At 41.2% G+C, this 22,415-nt stretch overlaps 1 protein-coding gene across 1 annotated transcript in view; it reads right to left on the bottom strand.

Annotated features, from left to right (window-relative positions):
• Positions 1-11,867, bottom strand: part of ptprsa (protein tyrosine phosphatase receptor type Sa) — a 242,735-nt gene extending 230,868 nt beyond the window's left edge. Inside the window, exon 1 of the mRNA XM_038715594.1 lies at positions 11,659-11,867. The gene's annotated coding sequence lies outside the window, so the exon portion shown is untranslated. The remainder of the gene's footprint in view (positions 1-11,658) is intronic.
• Positions 11,868-22,415: the final 10,548 nt, after the last annotated feature.

Here is a 22,415-nt window from a genome sequence, read left to right as displayed (position 1 = left end):
CACATCTTTTGTTAATGAATATTAAATATTGGAGCCAATTGACAGCTGAGAGCTGAGCTGACATTAGGCGAAAGGTGGGGTACACCCTGTATAGGTCGCCAGTCCATCACAGGGCACACAGAAAACGAACAACCACTCACATTCACACCTAAGGGCAATTTAGAGTCACCAATTAAGGTAGCCTGCATGTCTTTGGATAGGGAGGAAGCCGGAGCACCCCGAGAGCACCCACACAGACACAGGAAAACATGTAAACTCCACTCATAAAGGACTGGGACGACTAAGGTTCAAGCCCAAGACCTTCTTGCTGTGAGGCGACAATGCTAACCTCTGCATCACCGTGACGCCTAGATTTATAAACATTCATCACAAATATAATAGTTGTACAAAATGCTGATTATTCATCATTTACAGTTTTTTTATTTGTGGGGGAATTTACCAATCTTTGGATGAACTTTCACTTTTTTGTTTTCCAGTCTGAATCTATATTTTTTAGTTGAGATCTTCATTTCATAATTTACGAAGCAAACATATAAAACTTTTGAAGTCAGAGCCAAAGAGAGAGTAGCGCAGGGGAGGCACGTCGGGAAAGGGGGAGACAACAGGGAGATGCAAATAACTAGACGGGGAGGAAAGAGGAAGGGAGAAACAACACGGGCTATCAGTGGGGAATGGGATGATGTGAAGCTGAAGGAGAGGCGAGGAGGAGAGAGAGCTTGAGGAAACAGACAGAAGGAGGCAGAGAAGAAACAGAAGCACAGAGAAAAAAGTGAAGTCAAGGAACAAAAGACACAGTGAAGAGGAATGACAGACAAAGAACAGAAGGGAAAAAATTAACTCAATTGACATGAAACAGGGGCAGGCAGCCAGATAACCAGAGAGCTTTTTTCTTTGTGTCAATTAAAATAGCACTTTACAAAGGTATACAGAAGGAGGAGGAAAAGGAAGAGGATGTAGTTGAGCTGAGGTTGTGGAGAGGTCGACATTTCAGCTCACCCTGTCCTTCTGCTGTCCATCTCTCTGAGTGTTTTAGAGCTCACGGCCTGGCTACTGCTGCGGCACTGAGCTGTTTTTCATTGAATGCAGTGACCTAGCCTCCCCCACTAACTCAGTGGCCGTAAACGGGGGGTGACATGGGAAGGAAACATGCCTTCCATCTCCGGGAAGATGAATCAAACTGATGAACAGGACAGGTTTGAAAAATTGGCAGTCCTGTTTGGGGTTTGTCAAAGGTCTGACTGATTTATTTGGCAGGTGACAGAAAGGAGTGTTCTCCATTTCCGTGTTTCCATTCCAGAAAAGAGGGGCAAGCTAGGGGCGATTGGAAGGAGATTCTGCATGCATTTCTTGCTTTTCTGATTCCAGGGCTCAGAGTTGTAAAAAAGAAAGGGGTGGATAGGGAAAGAAAAGGACAGAGTGGGAGGTAAAAGAGGTCAGAAGAGAGATTGAGGAAAGTAAAGTGTGAGGGACAGGGGCAAAAAGTGTGAGAAAACAGGGAGAAAGGGAGGCATATGGAGAATAAGAAGCAGATAGGTTCACCTCTCATTAGCTCGCCTGCCACACACTATTCCACAAAGCAATGCACCTCCCAAGGACATGAATTAAACAGAGAGCCAACTACCTCAGAGGAAAGCAGCCCTGCCAGCACTTAGCCAGGCCTCATAAACAACCAGCTCGCATTTGTCACTTCCTCTTCACCCAACAAAACGACAGCAGAAATAAATAACCTTTAAGTAGACCTCATTCCTCCTCTCCCTCAGCATCATGTACTTGCCTCAACATCTGGTTTGAGCTAACAGCAAAAATTGGTGGACAGCGAAAAGGTTAAAATCAACAACACAACAAAAGGTAGCAGACTGGGGCCTTAAGTTAGTTGTCACATTGGCAGCCAGCAGTAAAGTCCCCCATGCTGTATTTAGCCTGCATTGTTGCTTAATTTAGATAGGTATTTTAGGTATTCTGTCCTTATCAGAGGCCTTTCAAAGAATACAACAATGGGATTAGCTTGATTTCATACATCAACAAAAGTGCAAGCAGTTTCCTAACAAAAACATGTGACCATAAAGTGATCAGTAGCGAACCTATCTCTGTAACGCTCCCTGTGTCGCCGACTTCATGGTTTAGAATGGAGAATGAAAGGCAAGGCACTTGGGCTCCCCTCACAAAGAGGAATATTGCAGCCAGAGTTAGAGTTAATGCTATGAATAATATCAAGGGTTAAGTCTAAGAGCAAAGAGGAAAGGTACAAGGGAAAGCAAATAGAGTGAGGCGTATAAAGAGAATAACTTGGCAAGGTGTTGTAGCTACTTCTAGGGAAGATGTTTTCAAGCTGCAACCAAAATCAGAAATACATCACTGAGAAACTAGCAAGGAGAAGAGTCAAGTCAGCTGGGGTGATGCAACATCCTGCTTTACTGAGAGTTCAAATGCATAGTAAAAATGGCACCGGGTTTAAGTAAAATGAGTGCAAACTATTTCTGGATGTTGAACAGAACAACCAATTAAAATGTTCTCTCCCTTTTAGGAAGTACAGTGTTCCTTGTAATGACAGCTAAAAAGAAAAAAACCCTTTAAATGAGAGTCAAAGTTCAGACAGGCTGTTGTACTGGTACAAGGAATGCATGGTTCCCAGCCCTACATCTGTTAAAGGCACCTAATGAAAGATGAATGTCTGACTTGTGCCAGAGCTTATGATAAGAGATACATCTGAGTAACACACAAGTATGCTTACCTCCCACACCCTATCCACTCATTTCCTTCAAACCCCTGAGCTCCAAAGCATAACCCCTTCTGCTGTCCCTCCTCCTCATCATGTATCTACTCCTCCACAGCTGTGATACACTCTCCTTTTTGCCCCATATCTCTGGAATCTCCCTCAAAAGAAAAAAAAGAGAGAGAAATAACAACACAAGAGGCCGGCTAACCAAATTCCTTGCATGCATGTAATGCTAAGGTTTGAAAAAACACATCTATCATCGATCATCCTGCACAGTGCTGGACAGGAAGACTAAAACACATGGCACCTGGATGCATCATCCAGAGGGGCCACCCATATACAAAGATGCATGTATAGAACCATTCACTAAGCACTGGTACCTTAATTAATCAAGTCAGCTGTCTCATTGTTGTGAAACAACACTCCTCCTCAACAGAAAAATGAGGACGTTTTTTTCTTCCCCGCTTCTAGCCCCCTCTCCGATTCTCTGTTGTAATTGCAGTAAACACCCTATCAGGAGTTTGGCTGGAGTCCTGCCATTAAAGACTGTTATTGAGTTAGCCTCTGGTGAAAACACAGGTTTGTTAATCAAGCGAAGGCAAAACAATTACTAGAATCCGATAATCAATGGCTGTGGACAAACAATAAATCTTTGGTGGCTGCTTCACAGATGGACGAGAAGTAGTGGGAAATAGGGTACTACTAATTAAACAGAAACCTGCTGGTATGCTATCGTTAGCTAATAGCTATGCCACTACACCATTTAGCACATCTGATTAGGCTGTTTGACGCAGCCAATGTAATAGCCGTTACAAAAACCTTTTTCCTTTTTCTTACTGCGTGCTTGCTTAACTATACTGCTACACTTACAGCCACATTCTTTTAAGGAGTTTGAGGTTGCTTCTCCTTTTGTTAGCTGTGACAAATTGATACTGGTGTCTAAATGGCAGACAGCCTGTGTTGTAATATATTTGATTATGATGTCAAATATCATTTAAAATGTAAGGACTGCAGTATGAATATAAGGTCGATAAAAGTTAAATGCAGAGGGACTTCTAAAACAACTGCCACTGTGAACATTACTAATACAAAATATACTAAATTAATTTAAATGGTACTGCATGAGGCATTTGAGTCTTGTTATGCATCAACAAAAGCTGACAAGGGTTAGAACCCTTGTGAAATAAGGGTATACCCTCTCAAAATGTGCCTGACGTAATAACAGAAATTTAAATTCCAGTTGTCTTCCCCTGGATCAGAAATCCTGATTCGGCTGCAGGCAATGGTTGGAAAGCCTAATAGGGTGCTGGGAATAACAGCAATAGGAGGAGAGCTTGATGGTGAATACCAGGGGAATCAGGTAAGACAAATCTGTCTGGATTTATGAGAGCCGTGTGTGAGGTGCTAATAGCAGAATATAGACTGGGCAAACAGAGGGGAGTTTATGATTTGTAGCGCTGAGCATACAATTTCAGTATGCTGCAAAAAATCTTGATATATGGCTTAAACTTTGATACATCCCTCAAACTATGAAGGAAATGCCAATGCCAACAGGTGTACTTACTTACATTATGGACATTATTGATCAGTTTATAAACTCTAAAGCAGATAAGGCTGAGTTAAAGAAAACTATTTTATCACTGAAAAAACAACAGTAACTGCAATTTTTTGTGTTGTTTTTTTGTACTACATGGCATTGAAGGGAAGTGTGGCACAAATAATGATCAACTGCACAGGCAGCCAACCTGACATGTCTCCACTTAGCACAATAGCAATCACAACTCTGCCATGATCAATAGCTGTTCATGACTTGCTTTAAAAAGATCCCATCCTCCACCCTCATCCTATCAATCTTTTGCAGCCTCATTCCTCACCTCTTCCTCCCTGTCTCATCTATACCTTGTTTCCTCCCATGCTTCCTTAACTTATCTAGCTAATTATCTTCCTCCCTACCCCCCTTTCCTTTCTTCACCTATTTTGTCCGGTACTCCTACCTATTTTCTCTTGTAGTTTCTTTGTCTTCTTTCCTCAAATTCCTGTTTCCTCCATCTTTCCTTCTCATTATTTATTTTTAATCTACTCCTTCCTTTCCATCTCTCCCCTTCCCCTATCCCTCTTGCATCCTTATTTCTTCATTCTTTTACCCCTCCATGACCCTATATCTAAATGGTCTTTGCCACGTTCCCTTCTTCTCCCTCTGCCCCTCCTCGGTTCCCATCATCCCTTTCTTCTGCCCCTCACTTCATGTCATCTCTCCCTCACCTTCTTTTTCAGTCTTTCCATTACTTTATAAAATCCTCCCTCTGATCTGGTTGAGCCCTCTCTTCCTAAACTTGTTTTCCGCCCTTCCTTACCATAACTCACTATTCCCATTCTTCATGCATCTCTAGAGTATGTGCTTCCGATCTATCTCATTACCCCTTCTCCTCACCTTCCTATCTCCTCTTCTGTTCCTTCCTTTTCTCCTGTTGCCTTTCCCACTCAACCTCATCTCCCTGCATCCCTCATTATACTTTACCTCCCCGCTATCCCTTTCTTCCTCCACCTCTTCTTTTCTTCCAACCAGTCCTCTCCTTCCATCTTCTATTTCTCCCTTTCCACCCACTGTGTCTCCCTTGCTTTCCTGCAGACCACAGTTCACAGGTTTCCCAGGGCACATTGTTGCATCCCAACGGAAGCTTGCACAGCATTATGCCATAAATAATTGAAGAGGCCCCACATGGCCAGGCACGCTCAGTCTAAATGGATTATTCTGGGAGAGATCAATGCCGGCCTGTGAGGGTTTTATTAGGGCCTGCAGATGAAACGTACAAGGCCACCGGCATTGCACTCCTCTCTCTGTCTTAATTCTGCTCTAGTGTGACATTCACCTCCTCCTTCTCCTTGTGTGCACCTTCAACCATCCACCCACTCCTTGTGACGACCCCGCCACACCACAAGACAACCAATGGCCGACGCCTTACGGAGCAGTTCTGAATTAAACATAAATGACTATCCTAGACAGTGTATGAATCATTCATTCTGTATGATGCAGGCCAGTAGTAAGCTGGCGAGACAGAGTGGTTGAGATGCATCATCCTCACAGACCCCCACCATCATCACCCCCCGCTCACCAGCATGGCGGAAAACATCCGGCATTCCCCACTGGAGCTGTCATAGTTAAAAAAAGGGGAGGTGAAATGGTACTATGACCTTCAAGAGTTACGACTCTAGGGGATGGGTGGCGGCTGCAGTGGCGAATAACCATAGGCTTCTCTCCCTGAGGAGCTTTACATCTGTTTCATCCAGTGAGAGGTTTCCTAATTGTCTGCTTTCCGGAAAACATCCTGCCAAGCTGGCAACCACGGTCAGCTTGTTATTATTCAGATCTACTGGGTCCACAATGTAAATAAAGAGTTGAATTAGGTACTATTCCCAAACTTAGAGCAATTCCAATGAAATTCTACTTCATATCAATCAATCAAGTTTATTTGTCACATGTAATCATATAAGGTACACTCACAGTGTAACCCGTATCCCCATAATTAGCAGTAATTGCAGTAACACGAAGTGCAATGCAAGACCTGTAAGCTGTAGTAGAGCTCAGTAGAGCAATGTGTAAGCTGTAGTAGAGCTCAAAGCCGCCATTCATTCACCTTCGTGACTTTGGATGTATAATGCTCAAGGCCTATATATACACAACAAAAATATCTTCAGTCAACTTTTTTTATGAGGCATGGGAGGCAAAGATACTGCAGTGAGGCGAAAGGCATTAATGTTAGCTAACCTACCTGCGCCTTATTGCTGCAGTTTGAGTCAGAATTCATGCTCCATCACTATCTCTGATGTCCACTGTGAATAAGCGTCCAAAAAATCCACTTAGAAATCAAAAGACACTTCTAATAACTCCAGAACTTGCCTGGGAATGATCATTTTTAAGTTTGATTTAGTATCAAAGAAATCCAATAACATTTGTCTGTACATCCATTGGTATACTACAAACTGAAACTGCTAATCGATAATTTGGCATACTTTTAATGGTGCCAATTTGCCAAAATGTAAAAAAAAAAAGGTTGGGCGTCTCAAATTGTAGCCCATAGCTTGTATAACGTGCATAATCCTGTGTACATCTCCCAGAATTGTGGTTAGTTCCAAAACTACCAGAGCATGATTATTCCCCATATCAAAGTGAGCAAAGAAAAATAATGAGGAATATTGCACAAACTCTAGTTTCCATATTAAACTACACCTAAACACATTATTTGTTGGCATATTCACATGTTTTCTAAATACATTACTAAACACATTAAAAACATTACCACTGCAATTATCCTTGAGTAAAGGACCTTTGAACAATTAACCTGAACTAAGACTCCCTCAGTGATTATGATGTGTTCTCATCACCTGTAAAATTAAACCCTGACAAGACACACGTTTGTGATTCCTGTGAAAACAACATAATCAAACCTTCCAAGCAGGAAATAAATGTGTCCACTTTTACTTTTTCACGTTGTTTTAATTGGGATTGTGGCTGGCAGACAGAAATAGACATTTCCAAACACCATTCCAAAAAATGGTGTTTAGTAATGAAGCATATTTGACAGGGAGAGAGGAGACCTGAGGCTTTTACTCCCATTCCTCACAAGTGAGTGGTCTTCTCCTTCCTGGGAATGGAGGAGAAATCTTGCATTATGCCAAGATAGTCCATCTTCCATCTTCTCCCGTCCTGACATCTTGGCATGTACCAGGAAAATGTGTACACATCAAAGCCGTTAAAGTGTCAAGCTCCACAGTGGTCTTAAACCAGGTCAGAACGTTCATGGAAAACATGAAAAAATTGCCCTCATTCTGGCAGTCAAGATTTCCTCTAAAGAGCTTATATCTGTCATTAGAAATGACAAACCAGTGTTCAAAAGACACAAGGACAATTTATTTCAGTGCTGTTAGAATATTCCAGCACTCATTTGCATATGGATTTGAGGACCATTTGCCTTCTGACAAGATTTACTGTACAATATGGCCCCAGTTGACAGAAGGCAAAAATCCTCTGTCACATTAAACAACACCTCCTTTGCTTTTCTTTAATGATTAACTCAGTCTAAATGACCAATTTACTGGAGTTTTGGTTATAGGTGTAAATTTTTCACTGGTTTTATTTACCCTGACTGTTGACTTTGGTGTGTTTGCATGTGGCTCAAGGGATGGAGGTGAGGATGGGATGAGATGGGATACTATGAAATTGACATTTTTGCTACTTAGAATTTCAAATTCTGCCCCAGGCAGGGGAAAAACATGAGAGAAAAAAATAGCCCACTGTTTATATGGAGGTGACAACTAACAAGCGCTATCCTGGTAATTAGACTGCTGTAGTGCACATGGGCGAAGCTCTCCATAAAGCGTGCTTATGATTAAATATTTTCTTCTCTCTCCCTGTCTCTCGTTATATTTTTGGGTCCCCTTTAACAGCTCTGCCAGCCATCCGTATCTGTTTTCATTTTGAATGCATTAATGACAGTGCCACACACTTATGCTTGGTGGCCTGTAATGAGACTGCAGAACGTGACTTATACCTCATCTTGTAAATGTAATAAATGTATATGTGTGTGTGTGTGTTTACATGTATGTAGGTGGATGTCTGCTACTATGAGCATTTGCAGTGTGTGCCGACCCTCTCTCACATGCCTGAATATTCGCTGCCTAGCTGGTGACAGGTGAGCATGATTGAAGTGTATTTCTGCGGGAGAAAACAACGAATGCTTGGGCATGCCATCCAATCACCCATCTCATACATACAGAGAGGCTGGTTGATTGATGTCAAGTTAAGAAGTGCACACAGCGAAAAGCTAACCTGGCTCGTCTCCATTACCAAGGGCCACCTCACTAAAAGGTGACCTACAGTATAACACCCTGCACTCCAAAAATTAAATAGGCTTCATAATGAAAGTTTTGTAATTTAAAGCTGATGAGAGTGCAGTGTGATATGAAGGTGTAAAAAGAGGAATCACATCCAAAAAAACTCCCCAAAAAACCCACTTGCCTAGACTCAAAACTAAGATTTCACCTTACACCTCAGCTACCTGAGATACCTAGCTCCTGAACAGGGTATCTTTAAGATTTCAAATTTCTTTAATGAGCCCTTTCATCAAAAAGTTAACTTGAGCCTGACAGTAGTTCATAGTAGAAATCCTTTATTTTAACTGGCTCAGTTGAGATCTTAGAAGAACCTACAACGAATGACTACTTTTTAGAGTGTGTGGTCCCTATGCATGTCCGGTATTTGATTGCGCCATGAACAAATGCTAAGTGAGGAGACGCTTCATAAAATGTCTCCAGCCCATTAAGTCTGAGGGAAGGACTCCAGTAATAACTGTCCACCAGAAGAGAGTGAGTGACTCCTTCTTGTCGCAGTGATCATGGGGTCGCACCACATCTTGATACCAAGAGTAGGACTGAAGCACACAGACACATCTGTGCTGAAGTGAGCGGTAAGAATTATAATTTAAACTGAAATATTAACATCTTACAAATTGCAGCCTAAAATCCCGCGGGTGATATCGCGCATAAAAAGATGTAACATCTCAAAGACAAGCAGGGAGTAAATGTAAATATCAATGTGTGTGTCTGTATGTGTACAGTAACTCATGCATTACATCATTTGTTTCATCACTGTGGTTCAGCTCCACACATTCTAATGTCTTCCTTGCAGGAGGCCATACTTTCATACTGTTACTGGAAAAAAAATGTGCATGAAATATGGAAAAGGCAAAACTCAAGAAGCATATGATTGGTTGCCAGAATAAATTTGTGGTGGCATAAGTCTGAATATAATATATATATATATATATATATATATATATATAATTTAGAAAGGACAAACTATTTCCACAGAGGTTGGGTGCAAGCAAGGGGTGCATACTCCCCCTCATACAAATTCAATGGTGGATGTTACCTGCCTTGCTCTGATGCTCCTGGGCATTCTGCTGTGTGCCTGCGTTGAGAGGGGGAGCAGGGAGGGGGGTCACTCAAAATGTCTCATGTGATGGAGCATTATAGGGAATTGTAATACACAGCAACATCATAAATTTGATTACATTACATTGCACTGCAAGCCTGTAAGCCATTTCCAGGCATCATAAAAAAGCTATAACTAAGTTACCACGGGTACAAAGAAAAATGAATAAAGCCATTTTCTTTTAACAACCCGGGCGCTGGCGAGATATTGTTCTCTCCTCTTGCTTTTATGAGCTTTGCAGACGCGCGATGCGCTCATTGCGATCGAAACCTGAGACGGAACAAGATGGAAAATGCACAACTTCGGGGGGAAATAGACAAGATTGTTCTGTGGAAAATGTTTCAACACGTAGGCTACCTCCAGAAAACGCGCTATTATATTAAGATATCAGAAATATCTTCGAATGCTTTAAGATAAGGAATACGAATGATGTAGAACGCACTGGTTTCATGGAAATAAACGACACACACGGCTCTACCGCATATTTTAAAACTTTATATCTTTTTTAGTCTAAATGAGCCGTATCATGTGGCAGCAGATCTCTGCGTAATGTCGAAGAACCACCATAAAGCTTGAAAACGAAAAATAAAGACCGCAAAAACAGAGGGATTTAAAAAAATATATATAAAAAAAACAATTTCAAAGTTTGAAACAAATATATTCTTGAGATTGTATTTATATTTGTCACTGGACATAAAACCACATCAAAGGTATCACAATCCACAGAGGTCTCCATACACGGGGAATAGAATTCAAGTCGGAGTTTCCAGCATTCAACAAGGGCATCATCAGCGCCTATAGGAAAAAGTCAGTGTCATTGGCGTGCTGACTCCACCTCGGTGGGGCTGTGGAAAGCACGAGTGGCGTACCTCGAAATAAGGGCAACTCCTATCTACATGCCATTGAAAATGGCGATGCGCAAAGGCAAATCCGGTCCAGGGGTGTAGACCAACATCACAGTACTCTTAAAAGTCCAACATGTATACCTTAGGCTTTAACATTACACCAAACAACCGGTCCCTCCACACACGGACGGCGAGAGAGAGAGGGGGAGGCAGGGAGGGAGAGAGAGAGAGAGAGAGAGAGAGAGAGAGAGAGAGAGAGAGAAGCAACTGCAATATCGAAAATGGCATTTCCGATTGATGCCTGCGAAAGGAACTCAGTGTCTCATGATCTACGGGCATGTTCATATCAGTTCATATTCTAATGCAAAGCATCTCGCGTTTGACTTGGCGAATGTAACAACCCCCTGTGGAGATGCACTTGTTAGATGGAGTAACCCCCCCCCCCCCCCCCCCCCTCCCCACCACACACACACACACACACACACACACCTCCGCCCGGGAAAAAAAGATGATTCAGAAATAGCCTATGCGTTTTGCTCCAAAGCGAAATAGGCTTTACAGCATACACAAGTGTAAGAGAAAATCTTGAGAATCTTCGCACTTCGCACGGTTGCAAAACCGCTCAGATTTCTTTTATTTTTCATTTGGGAGATTAAAATTGTAATGAACTCTCAGTGGGGGAATGAAAGGAAAGCCGTGCCTCTCACGACTGTCGTTCAAAATGATGGATATCCTTTGCACTCAATCAGCAGATATGCTCTGCTCACCAGCAGCAGCTTTGCTGTGGTAGAGTCGGGTCTCCCACTAAGTCCGAGACTATCGAGCTCTCTTCATCGCAAAGCTCCGTGGAAGCTTGAACAAGCCTCTTTGCAGTATTCTGAAATGATGATCCTCTTTGGGCACTTGTCTGCGTCTCTGTGCGGGTGTTAGAATAACGCACGGGTCGTGCGCTCCGACACCAAATGCCCACATGCCCAATTTTGTGTAAGCGTTTAGACAATGACAAAGCCGGCAGTCAAATTCCCAGCCCTATAACAAAAAAATATACACCGCAGAAAAAAGTAGCTGGAGAGAGTCAGGAAAAAGAAAGAGCGAAGTGTGCCTACCTTTTTTAAGCCTCGGAGTACCTCTTTCTTTCTTCGCAGCTTAAAACCCTCACATCTTCATGATTAAAACAAGAAATAATCCCCGGGTTCGTGTTAAATGTGTTCGTCCCTGCCGGGTTAAATAATGTTTTTAAAATCCACCCCAAGAGCGCAGGTTACTCAGGACGCGTCTTGGTACGGCAGGAGGAGTCGCTCCCTCAGCAGCAGCCGCCGTGCGCACTTGGAGAAACCAAAGCTCTGTTCGCGCAGGGAAACTGAGGGAATGATGTCATGCGTCCGGCCCTCCCTCTCCAGCCACCCCTCAACTCACGGCTCTCTCCATCTCCTCTCCCACTTCCTCTCATCTTCCCCATCTTTCTTTATGCCACCTTGTTTTAACATTTGCACTGAAAAAGGAATATTAATATACATTTAATCTAGCAAAGACTATTTAAATCTTGATTTGGTAAGATATTACTTTAACTTAATGGAAAAGAATGTTTCCAGAATTTGAATGAAACAAATGTTACCACAAACACCTGACTTTTGTTTGCTGAGCCGTGGAAACATTTATTCCACATGTTTAAATTAGGTTTAAAGCGAGGACACAAGGCTGTGAACCTTGGTTTGGAGGACATGTTTTTGCAGTGCTCTACTTGACGTGATGAAGTCATCCCGTTCCCCCACGCCTCACTGAGTGGATCGTCCAGTAGCATTGTCAGCCTGCCTTTACCCGGAGTGGGTGTGGGGACTGTTGGGGGAGAGGCAAGCAAGGTAGCATGAAATAGACCAATGCACACCGTGAGTCAAGGCAGCCCCTCCCTTCCCCGCGCATCTTAAAGATAAAGCATCTCTTCTTTTAACAACTCACTTGGTCTTGTTTTGATTGCCAGTAATTTAAAGTGGGACTAGATGGTTTTCGTCATGATGGTTTCTTATTGTCATTACTTTAAGAAAATAATGGTAGTAAAATAACTGAACATAAGTTATCTCTTTGCTGTGATATTGTTTTTCTTTCCAGAGGAATGGCTGAGTTAAGACAAAAAGAAAAATCTAAATCTATATGTAAAATCATTGATTATCTACATTTTACTAGGTAATTTAGAAGGTTTAGTAGGTAAGCAAATAATGGTGACTAACACCCTATTTTAACTGGCATATTTAAATGCAAAATGCATTTGAATTCCTCTCAATGCTTGAGCAAGCTATAAAGTATTTTCTGAATCCTGACTGCTGCTGGCTGAAAAAAATAAATAAAAGAAAAAGAGTGTGAGGACATTTAATCAATCAACTTCAGCTGCAGGTTTACTTAATCAAATCCTTAAAGTGGCAGGGCTGCTTTACTCTCTATGCACTGGTGCACAGATGCTCTCACAGGGACAAATCCATTGCTGGAGCTTGGCCATTCATGTTTCCCCTTAATGCATGGACTTGTTACTTAAGGAGGGCACTTAGCCTTAAGTTGCAAAAATTGCCTGTTGGTGGAAAACACAGGTTCTGTGTTCAATACATCATTGTCATCTATCAGACCACCCTTCAATCCACATATTCCATCCATATAATATTCCCACTTTTGCGTTATGGGGTGCAGGGTTATGGCCTGAATACAGATGACAGACCACTTTACTAAAACCTGAACACATTTAATGTGTTATCGTTAACCATTCCAACAATTTGACCTTATATACACATGTTGCTGGTTGTGCCAGATGTGGGTGGGGTAGTTATCTATGCAGATGTAGTATATGTCAAGCATTTATGATGGAGGTTAAAAAAGATATATTTTCTTTATAATTTAATCATACTGTGCAAATATTTTATAAATAAATACAATATACAAAAATCAAATCTGCCACGAAATCTGAACTGTGTTTTGCTTAAATGCACCTGTGTATCCATGGTCCTCATGCGTTGGTCTCTTCACACCTTCTCCACTCTGAAAAATCTAATATGCAAATGGCCTGTACTTTTGTTGTTACAAGTTTAGTCCATTATTACAAATTGCCCTGTACATAAGCTAATTTTTTCCCCTGTCATTTCAAAACATTAAAAAAAATAAAGACAAAAACGTGATTGATTGTCCATGTTAAACACAGATTGTCATATTAAACTGACATGAGCTGAAATTTTGGTAATGATGAAAAGTCAGCCTGATTTGTAGAGAATCGGCCAAAACATGATAAAAGATGTGTGCGGTCCTTCAAAGATGGCAGACCTAAATCAATTTTTGCATCATGGGCTGGTGGAACAAAGAGATGAGAATGCATAAATTAAGAACTGGAAAGCACCCCACAAAAGCCAACAATTTCATCATTTGTGGTCCCAGCAGGGATCAGATTCCTAACCGTAGATGTGTTGAAGCCATTCTTTACCCACTGAGCTGGCAGGACCATGTGTGACCTTTAAGCTACACTAAAGCATTTAAGTCCCCTGGACTGATAATTTCATTGTCCTTTGTCTGTCTTTGCCTTTACTTCAGATAATTGGACATTGCTTTGATAATGTGTGCTCACGTTAGTAAGTGGCATCAGGCATTGCAAGACAAAAGTCAGCTGGGTAAGCACTAAATTTAGGACTTTTTGGTTGAGCTCGTTGTCACATTGCATTTTCTGATATACTGTATGTATTTAAATATGTATGTCTAGGTTATTCAATTCAGTTAAATTCAGTTTTATTTATATAGCGCCAATTCATATCAGAACTTATCTCTTTGCACTTTTCATAGAGCAGATCTAGACTGTAGTCTTTGTAATATTTTTTACAGAGACCTAACAGTTATCTCAGTTGTTTTTAAGAAAGTGGCTTATACATTCTCTTTTCTTCAGTCAGGAGTATGTATATCAAAGTAACAAAGAAAGAAAGTTGCATATTTTGCAAAAACTGAATTTTTCATTCACTGGTGGCATTTAAAGAGGTACATACTACATTTCAATACAATCAATTTCAGTAATCATCAGAGACTAATCAATAAAACAGTTAACATAACATTCTCTGGGTAAAATGTTGCAACCTTGCCGTGCTGTCAAGGTGGATGAATCAGAGAGAACCTCAGTAATGAAAAAAGCCACTACAAGATACTACAAAAGCATTAATAGAAGCCAGTGTGTGTCAGCTGCAGTAGCCTTTTCAGGGTTACAGCATTAACAATGGAAAAGGCTACAGCTGAAATCCATGGTTTCAAATATAAATCAGTCATTCGCAGAATCATTTCATTTGTATTGTGCCTTGAGTCAAATAACATATAAATCTCAAAAGCACAGTAGCCTACATTACGCTCCACTTGTACACCATGTCGCGAAAACCACTTTGCTGTGAATTTAATGTAACAGATCTAATGGTACTTAAGTAGAAATTTTTAAAAAAGCATCTTATTGGTACCTTTACCCTTCTAAGTTACTGTCCTTGATGGTTAACAGCCGACTACAATTTAAGCAAAGTTTTGGTGTAGTGCAGCTTTGCTTGGACCCTATGCCACGAACATTTCCTCTGGTGTTTGCTTGAGCCTCTTTCCTTCTCAGCTGTCCTTCTGACTACATACAGATGAGGGAAGTTGTCCACACCCACTCACCTTGTCTTTGATTATCTCACAGCATCACTCTGCTCTTCCATTTTTATTTCTTTTTCCCATCACCTACTTCCATTCTATCAATCACCCTTTTTCTTCTTCTCCTTCTCCAACCTTGCCCTGCCGAGTTGACCTGGCTTCTTCCTTAACTCCCTTACTCCTTTTCCATCCTTTACTATGTCCACCCATGTGTGGGAAACATCCGCCAGTCAGAGTGGCTGAATGAGAGGTATAATTAGAGGAGAAGTAGTGAGCACCGGCAATCAAGAGCCACTGACTTGAAGAAAAGTCAAACAAGGCCATTCATTGGTTGGCAATTGTAGAATTGTTATTTAGTCTACATGGTACACTAAAAGAGCTTTGACTTAGATTAGGGATAAAGATAATGCACCACAGTGGAATTTACTGTACCAAAGGAGTTCCAATCCAGCAATTCAAGTCCAGTTTTACTGTATATGTACTTTATCTACTACATTAGTCTGTTTACTGAATGTGTACTCTTTAATAGTGGAGCTTTCATAATTTCCTAATAATTGTATTGTCTTGATATGCACTGTCTGCAATAAAACACACATGTCACAGGTTTATATTGAAAAAACTAAAAATACAGTTGTTATGGAAGCCCTCAAAGGTATGTGAGAAAAATGATTCTGATGATCCATTTTCTATTTCTGATCTAAAATTTCTCCCGTGTCTATGACTTTAGAACAGGTGAAAAAAAGTGATAAAGGTTTTGCCAGGATCTCCTTAAAAAACATTTTTCATCTGGGAAACAGGTGGGTTTTGTTAGGTGAAAAAATGTTTGTTTGTTGTTGTTGCACCATGTTCTAAATAGGACTAAAAGCGTTCCTGTTTTCTTCCAGGTGAATTTTTCTAAACACAAGAATATGTGTCTCCAATGAGCGCCAGTGCTTTGCATTGCGACTCCACTGCCATCAGTGTGTGAATGGGTGAATGAGAGGCAAAAATTGTCCGTTAAGGTAGAAAAGTGCTTCATCAACAGTCCATTTACCATATCCAGCATGTTACTTACAATGCCAGAATTAGTGGCTCAATTCCCCACAGGTCACCACACTAAAGTGGCTCTCCACTTACTGAGCAGTGCGTTGGATAAAGTGTCCCCCAAATGGCATATGCACTTTACAGCTGTCTTGATGGCTCTTGATTAGCTGCTCACAATAACTAAGGGTGTACCATCTCAGGAAAATATAAATCATCATTCATAATTACATTAAATAAATGAATGAACCAATCAACTTTAATTTTGCACATTTTATGTTGATGAAGATGATTTTCTTACCTTTCTATCCCATATGTTACTTGTGCATCTGGGATCAAAGAAATAGTGTATTTTGCCATAACTTAATTTAATTTATACATATATATATATATGTATATATTTAAGACCTATTTAAGACCTTTTCATAGTTTGCATTAATATCAACACCTATAAAAACAACAACTAATAGTGTCTTTGTTACAGTGAAAGATACATACAGGTACATCTCATAAAATTAGAATATTATTATAATATTATTTCTATAATTTTATTCAAAAATTTAAACTTTCATATATTCTAAATTAATTACATACAGATATAGTGAAATATCTTAGTTTTTAACCTTAATGATTACAGCTTATTGCTCATGGAAATCAAAAATCCATACTAGAAAATTTGAAAAAGAATCAGAATCAGAATCAGAAGGAGCTTTATTGCCAAGTAGTGTTTTACACACACGGAATTTGCTTTGGTGTTAAGGTGCTACACGCAGACAGACATACAGCTGACATAAATAGATGTAGAAATATATAAATATGTAATAAATGCAAGTTATATAAGAATAACAGCCTTGTTGAGGAGGCTAGCTGTAGACGGGTAGAAGCTGTTTTTGTGGCGAGAGGTTTTGGTCCTGAGGAACCACAGCGTCCTGCCAGAAGGGAGAGTCTGAAACAGTTTGTGGCAGGGATGGGAGGAATCTTTTCTGCTCTCCTCAGAGTCCTGGAGGCGTACTGAAGAGAAGGAATATTGCAGCCAATCACCTTCTCTGCAGATCAAATGATACGCTCCAGCCTGCCCTTGTCCCTGTCAGTGGCAGCAGCGCACCAGATGATGATGGAGGAGGTGAGGATGGACTCAATGATGGCGGTGTAGAAGTGCACCATAATTGTCTTTGGCAGGCTGAACTTCTTCAGCTGCCGCAGGAAGTACATCCTCTGCTGGGCCTTCTTGGTGAGGGAGGTGATGTTCAGCTCCCACTTGAGGTCCTGGGAGATGATGGTGCTCAGGAAACGGAAGTCTCTCCCTGTGGACGGGAGTCCACGACCATCTCCACTGTCTTCAGAGCGTTGAGCTCCAGACTGGCCGCACCCGGTCACCAGATGGTCGATCTCCCACCTGTGGGCAAACCAATGAGGGTGGTGTTGTCTGCAAATTTCAGGAGCAGACTGACAGACTGGTCAGAGCAGAGGGGAAAGAACGCAGCCTTGAGGGGAAACGGTGCTGACGGTCCTGGAATCAGAGACTTCAAGCAGCAGTGTTAGCTTGAATCAGCTAAATCACAAACAACACCTCTAAAATGGGAAAGAGCTTGACCACTGGTTCTTTGGTAAGCAGTTAAGGCCCATACTCCTGCGTAGGGTCTACATGCGTACCTACGCACGTAGCCATGCATTTATACTTGCATTATACATTCTGCAATTACACCTCACAAACGCTAGTTGGCAGTTGTGCTACAGCGTCCACTGTGTTGACTTTTGCCGGCCAAGCAGGATAACTTCCGGTTTCATTTTGCTCGGGTTGGGGCGGTCAAATATATTGATTCACTGTGTTACAGCCGCCGTTCTGGCTGCTAGTAAATGTTACTTCAAAGTGCAGGGTACTTCCGGTCGGCTTGGAGGCATTGCGAAGCTACCCAGTCGATCAATCACAGAGCTTACGGTCCGCGTCAACTCGACGTGTAGTTACATTTTTGAAGAGGTGCACTTCAGTCGTCAGCGTAGCCTCTGCGGAGCCCCGTAGCCTACGCCGTCACCTACACCGTCGATTTGACGCAGAAGTATAAATTGCACTTTAGGATCACTATCGACTGCCTTTAATTTGAGCAAATAATCACTTGTTTTACTCCCAGTTTGCTAAACGCAGCCATGGTAACAGATGTTTTGCCACTCAGTCCAGTGTGGGGAAGTGACATCAGTGCATACCCTCTATACAGAAATGCCGATCTGAGAAAAGCTTCTAATCTCTCCGTCTGGTTCAGTACACACAACCCCAGTCATGGGGACGACCTCTGACTTGACAGTTGTCCAGAGGACACTCATTGACACCCTCCACAAGGAAGGTTAGCCACAGAAGGTCATTGCTGAAAGGGTTGTCTGCTCGCCGAGTGCTGTACCAAAGCATATTCATGGAAAGGAAATGACTGAAAGGATAAAGTGTGGTAGGAAAAGGTGCACAAGCAACAAGGACGACTGTCGCTTTGAGAGGATTTTTAAGAAAAAACAACTAAAGAGTTTGGGAGAGCTTCACGAGGAGTGGACTAAGGCTGAGGTCAGTGCATCAAGAGCCACAATGTACAGATGTGTCCAGGAAATGAGCTACAAGCATGGCATTCCTATTGTCAAGCTACTTCTGAAACAGAGACAATGTCAGAAGCTTTGTACATGGGCTAAGGATAAAAAGAACAGGGCCATTGCTCAGTGATCCAAGGTCCCAGAGTCTGGAGGACAAGTAGAGAGGCACAAAATTTAAGCACTTCATGCTTCCATCTGCTGAAGATGCTGATTTCCTTCTCCAGCATGACATGGCACCTGCCCACAGTGCCAAAATGACTAGTAACTGCTTTGCTGACCATGGTATTACTGTGCTTGATTGGCCAGCCGACTTGCCTGACCTGAACCCCATAGAGTATGTATGGGATATTGTCAAGAGGGAAATGAGAGATACCAGACCCAACACTACAGATGAGCTGAAAGCATCAAAGCAACCTGGGCTTCCATAACACGTTAGCAGTGCCACAGGTGGCTTGCCCCCATGCCACGCTGCAGTATGCAGTGATTCGTGCAAAGCCCCGACCAAGTCAAGTACTGAGTGCATAAATTAACATTTTTCAGAATTTTTAAGGTCAACATTTCTGTATTGTACATTTGTTATTCTAATATTTTGAGATGTGGATTTCCATGACCTGTAAGCTGTAATCATCAAGATTAAAACAAAAAAAGCTTGAAATATTTCACTTTATGTGTAATATATGAGAGTTTCACTTTTGAATAAATTTACGGCAATAAAACTTTTTCACGAAATTCTAATTTGCACTGGTATGCTTGTAGCCATTAAGAGCAGCCAGTCCTCACCAGAAAAACACCTTTATACGTCCAGAATACAGCTGCTTATTACGACCTATATTTATGTTATTTGTTAGGCTGTGACCTCTAGTGGTAGGAGAAGTCGGGTGATGTAGTATAAAGAGTGACAACTTACGCGTAAGGGTGTGGTGGGAGACTGAATTTCAAGTCTTGTGTCAAAGAAAGTCAAAGCTAATATATTTAAAGTTTTAAGTAAAAAACATTTCATATGTAACTTACGTCATGTGACTTATGTAGTGTACTTATTTGAACCCAAACTACGATCGTTTCCTAAAACCAACCAAGTAGTTTTGCTGACCGTTTCCCAACTTTTACCACACATTAAATGTCATGTGACTTAGGTCACGTAACTTACATAACATACTTAAAGCTGCAGAAGGAAATTCTTTTAAAAATAACTATTTGTCATATTTGCTAAAACTGTTACTATATCCTGACAGTACACATACAGAGTTTCTCCATACTGCTCCTAAAGCCATTTATAAGAACCTACCGCTCCCCGAATAAAACAATCAATCAGTGCCAGGAGCAGTCTCTAACACAGTGACAATCAACCTATTTTGTCATTTAGGTATGAGGACGTGTTGGTATAAGATCATTCAAATTTTAGAGAACTTTGCACCACACAACTAACAAACATTACAGATTTTTTGGGAGAAAACATGAGTATTACATAATAATCATAATAATCATGAGCCAATGAATGACAGTTCACATAATGAGACTCAACATATTGTTTAAACCATTATCAAGAGATATCCATCATTAATGTGGTCCTGCTTTGCTTACATTTTTTAATCCTTTGATGGAAACAAGACAATGTAAACAAGAGTGGTTCAGAGAGAGAAGAGATTGCAGCATCTAGTGAGCTGAAATGCTCAGAATATGACTGTACTGGATTAAAAACAGCATTTGAGTCGCAGCCTTTCATTTACACTGGGTCATATTAGATTTCCATTCATTTTGTTTTTACAATTTGTGTTTATCTCTTAATATACCTGGAGTGGAAAGTAAAATGCTAGAATAGCATGGGGGCATCATGGCACCTACAGCAGAAAGAGACAGTGGGGTGAAATAGTACCTGTATTCTCAGTGACATGACCAAACACAAAATCAAAAATAACTTAAACCTTTAAACATTAAGAAAATATATATGTCACCATCTTCAGTAGCTCCTTGCCTATTTACCCGTCGCTTTTCTATACAGGCTAATTTCACAATTCAAAAGGAATAATGACAAGGATAATGTGAATTTTACAGCATTGGGGCATGGATTGTTTGGCAAGCCCAGATCTCTCTTCCTATAATGTCTGTAACTATTTATATTATAAATAGATATGAAAGATATTGGAAAAATGAATTGGCAGTGCAGCAAGTGGACAGAAAAAATTTAACTCTATGGCTGAATCACCTTTGGAAGTGACACAAGAGTTTATGTTTTCAAAATAATACATTTTCATTTTTAGAAAAGAATAGAGAGAGCACCAGTGTGTGTGTTTTGGGGGGTTAGCTATATGGGGTGATTGCTATTATGTTCATGTTAGAGAGATAACAGTAATGTAGATATGGCTTTTGAGGTGCGATTCTTTGTTACCATGGCAATCAAAGTGTCAGGCCCTCTGCCCCTGCGTAGTGAAAAGCTGCTCAGTGTCTCTCTCTCCCTCCTCGCTTCCCTATGTGTATGTATGTGTGTGTTTAATTTCAGGATTGGAGTCAGGACACCAGCTGCCTACCATCAGCCTCAATCAAGCTCTGCTTCATATACCTGGTTCCTGCCTCAACTCATCACCAGATTGAAGACTAAGCTACCCAGTTAGTGTTGTGCCAGCTGTTGGGCATTCAGTTTGTATGTATGATAACCTTGGTGATCTCTGTCTCCTATGCTCACAGTTTCTCTGCCTGGACCTGACCCCTGCGTCTGCTCCATTCATGCTGCACCCGGACTCTAGACCCAAATCTCTGGATAATCTGACATGTGTTTGTACTAGAAACTATCCTTTCCTGTGTTCTGGATTTCCTTTGTACTCAACTGCCTGTTCCTCTGCTGGCCAATGCTACCCCAGAATTTTCAGAATCACTTGGGCTTTTCCTGAGCCCCTAGGCTCTGCTCTCTGCACATTTTAAGTATCTGTGAAATAAATCTTTTCTATTTTGAATTCTGGGCTCTGTGTTCTGCACTTGGGTTCTCATTGAAGTCTAGCCGTAACGCAAAGTAAGCCACATCCACACAGTAACAACCGTCTCAACAGTCAAAAGATTTTAGGCCTATGAAGTTCAGTGAGTAGAGCAAGTATCTACAGTATCGGGGCGGGGGGGGGGGGGGGGGGGGGGGGGGGGCGATATGCTGTGACATTATAGCAGGAAGAGAATGGCTCTGCATTCACACCAGAAACAACACTTCAGCAACATGTACACGCTATACAAGCAACCATTTCTTCAGATCCAAACTGACACTGGCTTTTCTTTGAGAATTCAAACCAGCTCAATGCCAACCATGATTTTATAGAAGAAAGCCTCTGAATGGGTGAGTGAAGTTTGCAATAGTCAATCCCTCCTGGGAATTTTTGATCCAACCAATTACTGCAAATTCACACATTTTTCCCGTTAAAAGTTTTCAAACTGGACGAATTCTTGCCAACTGTACCAGTTACACACATACAATAATTCATTTCATAACCCTTATTGTGAACCATAGTTATTAAAGTAAAATCTCATCTCCACAAACCAACTACAATGAGGAGGCCATTAAAATTTCTACAACTGACCATTTATATACAGTATTACCCATTATATATAATATATATATATATTACCATCTTAATCCATCTTTACTAATCTAGTAATCTATGTA

Source organism: Micropterus salmoides, unplaced genomic scaffold (assembly GCF_014851395.1).
Source record: "Micropterus salmoides isolate LMB-PRFRI ecotype aquatic unplaced genomic scaffold, ASM1485139v1 Ms_hic_scaffold_13, whole genome shotgun sequence".
NCBI classification, from domain to species: domain Eukaryota; kingdom Metazoa; phylum Chordata; class Actinopteri; order Centrarchiformes; family Centrarchidae; genus Micropterus; species Micropterus salmoides.
This window is presented reverse-complemented; position numbering and strand designations above follow the sequence as displayed.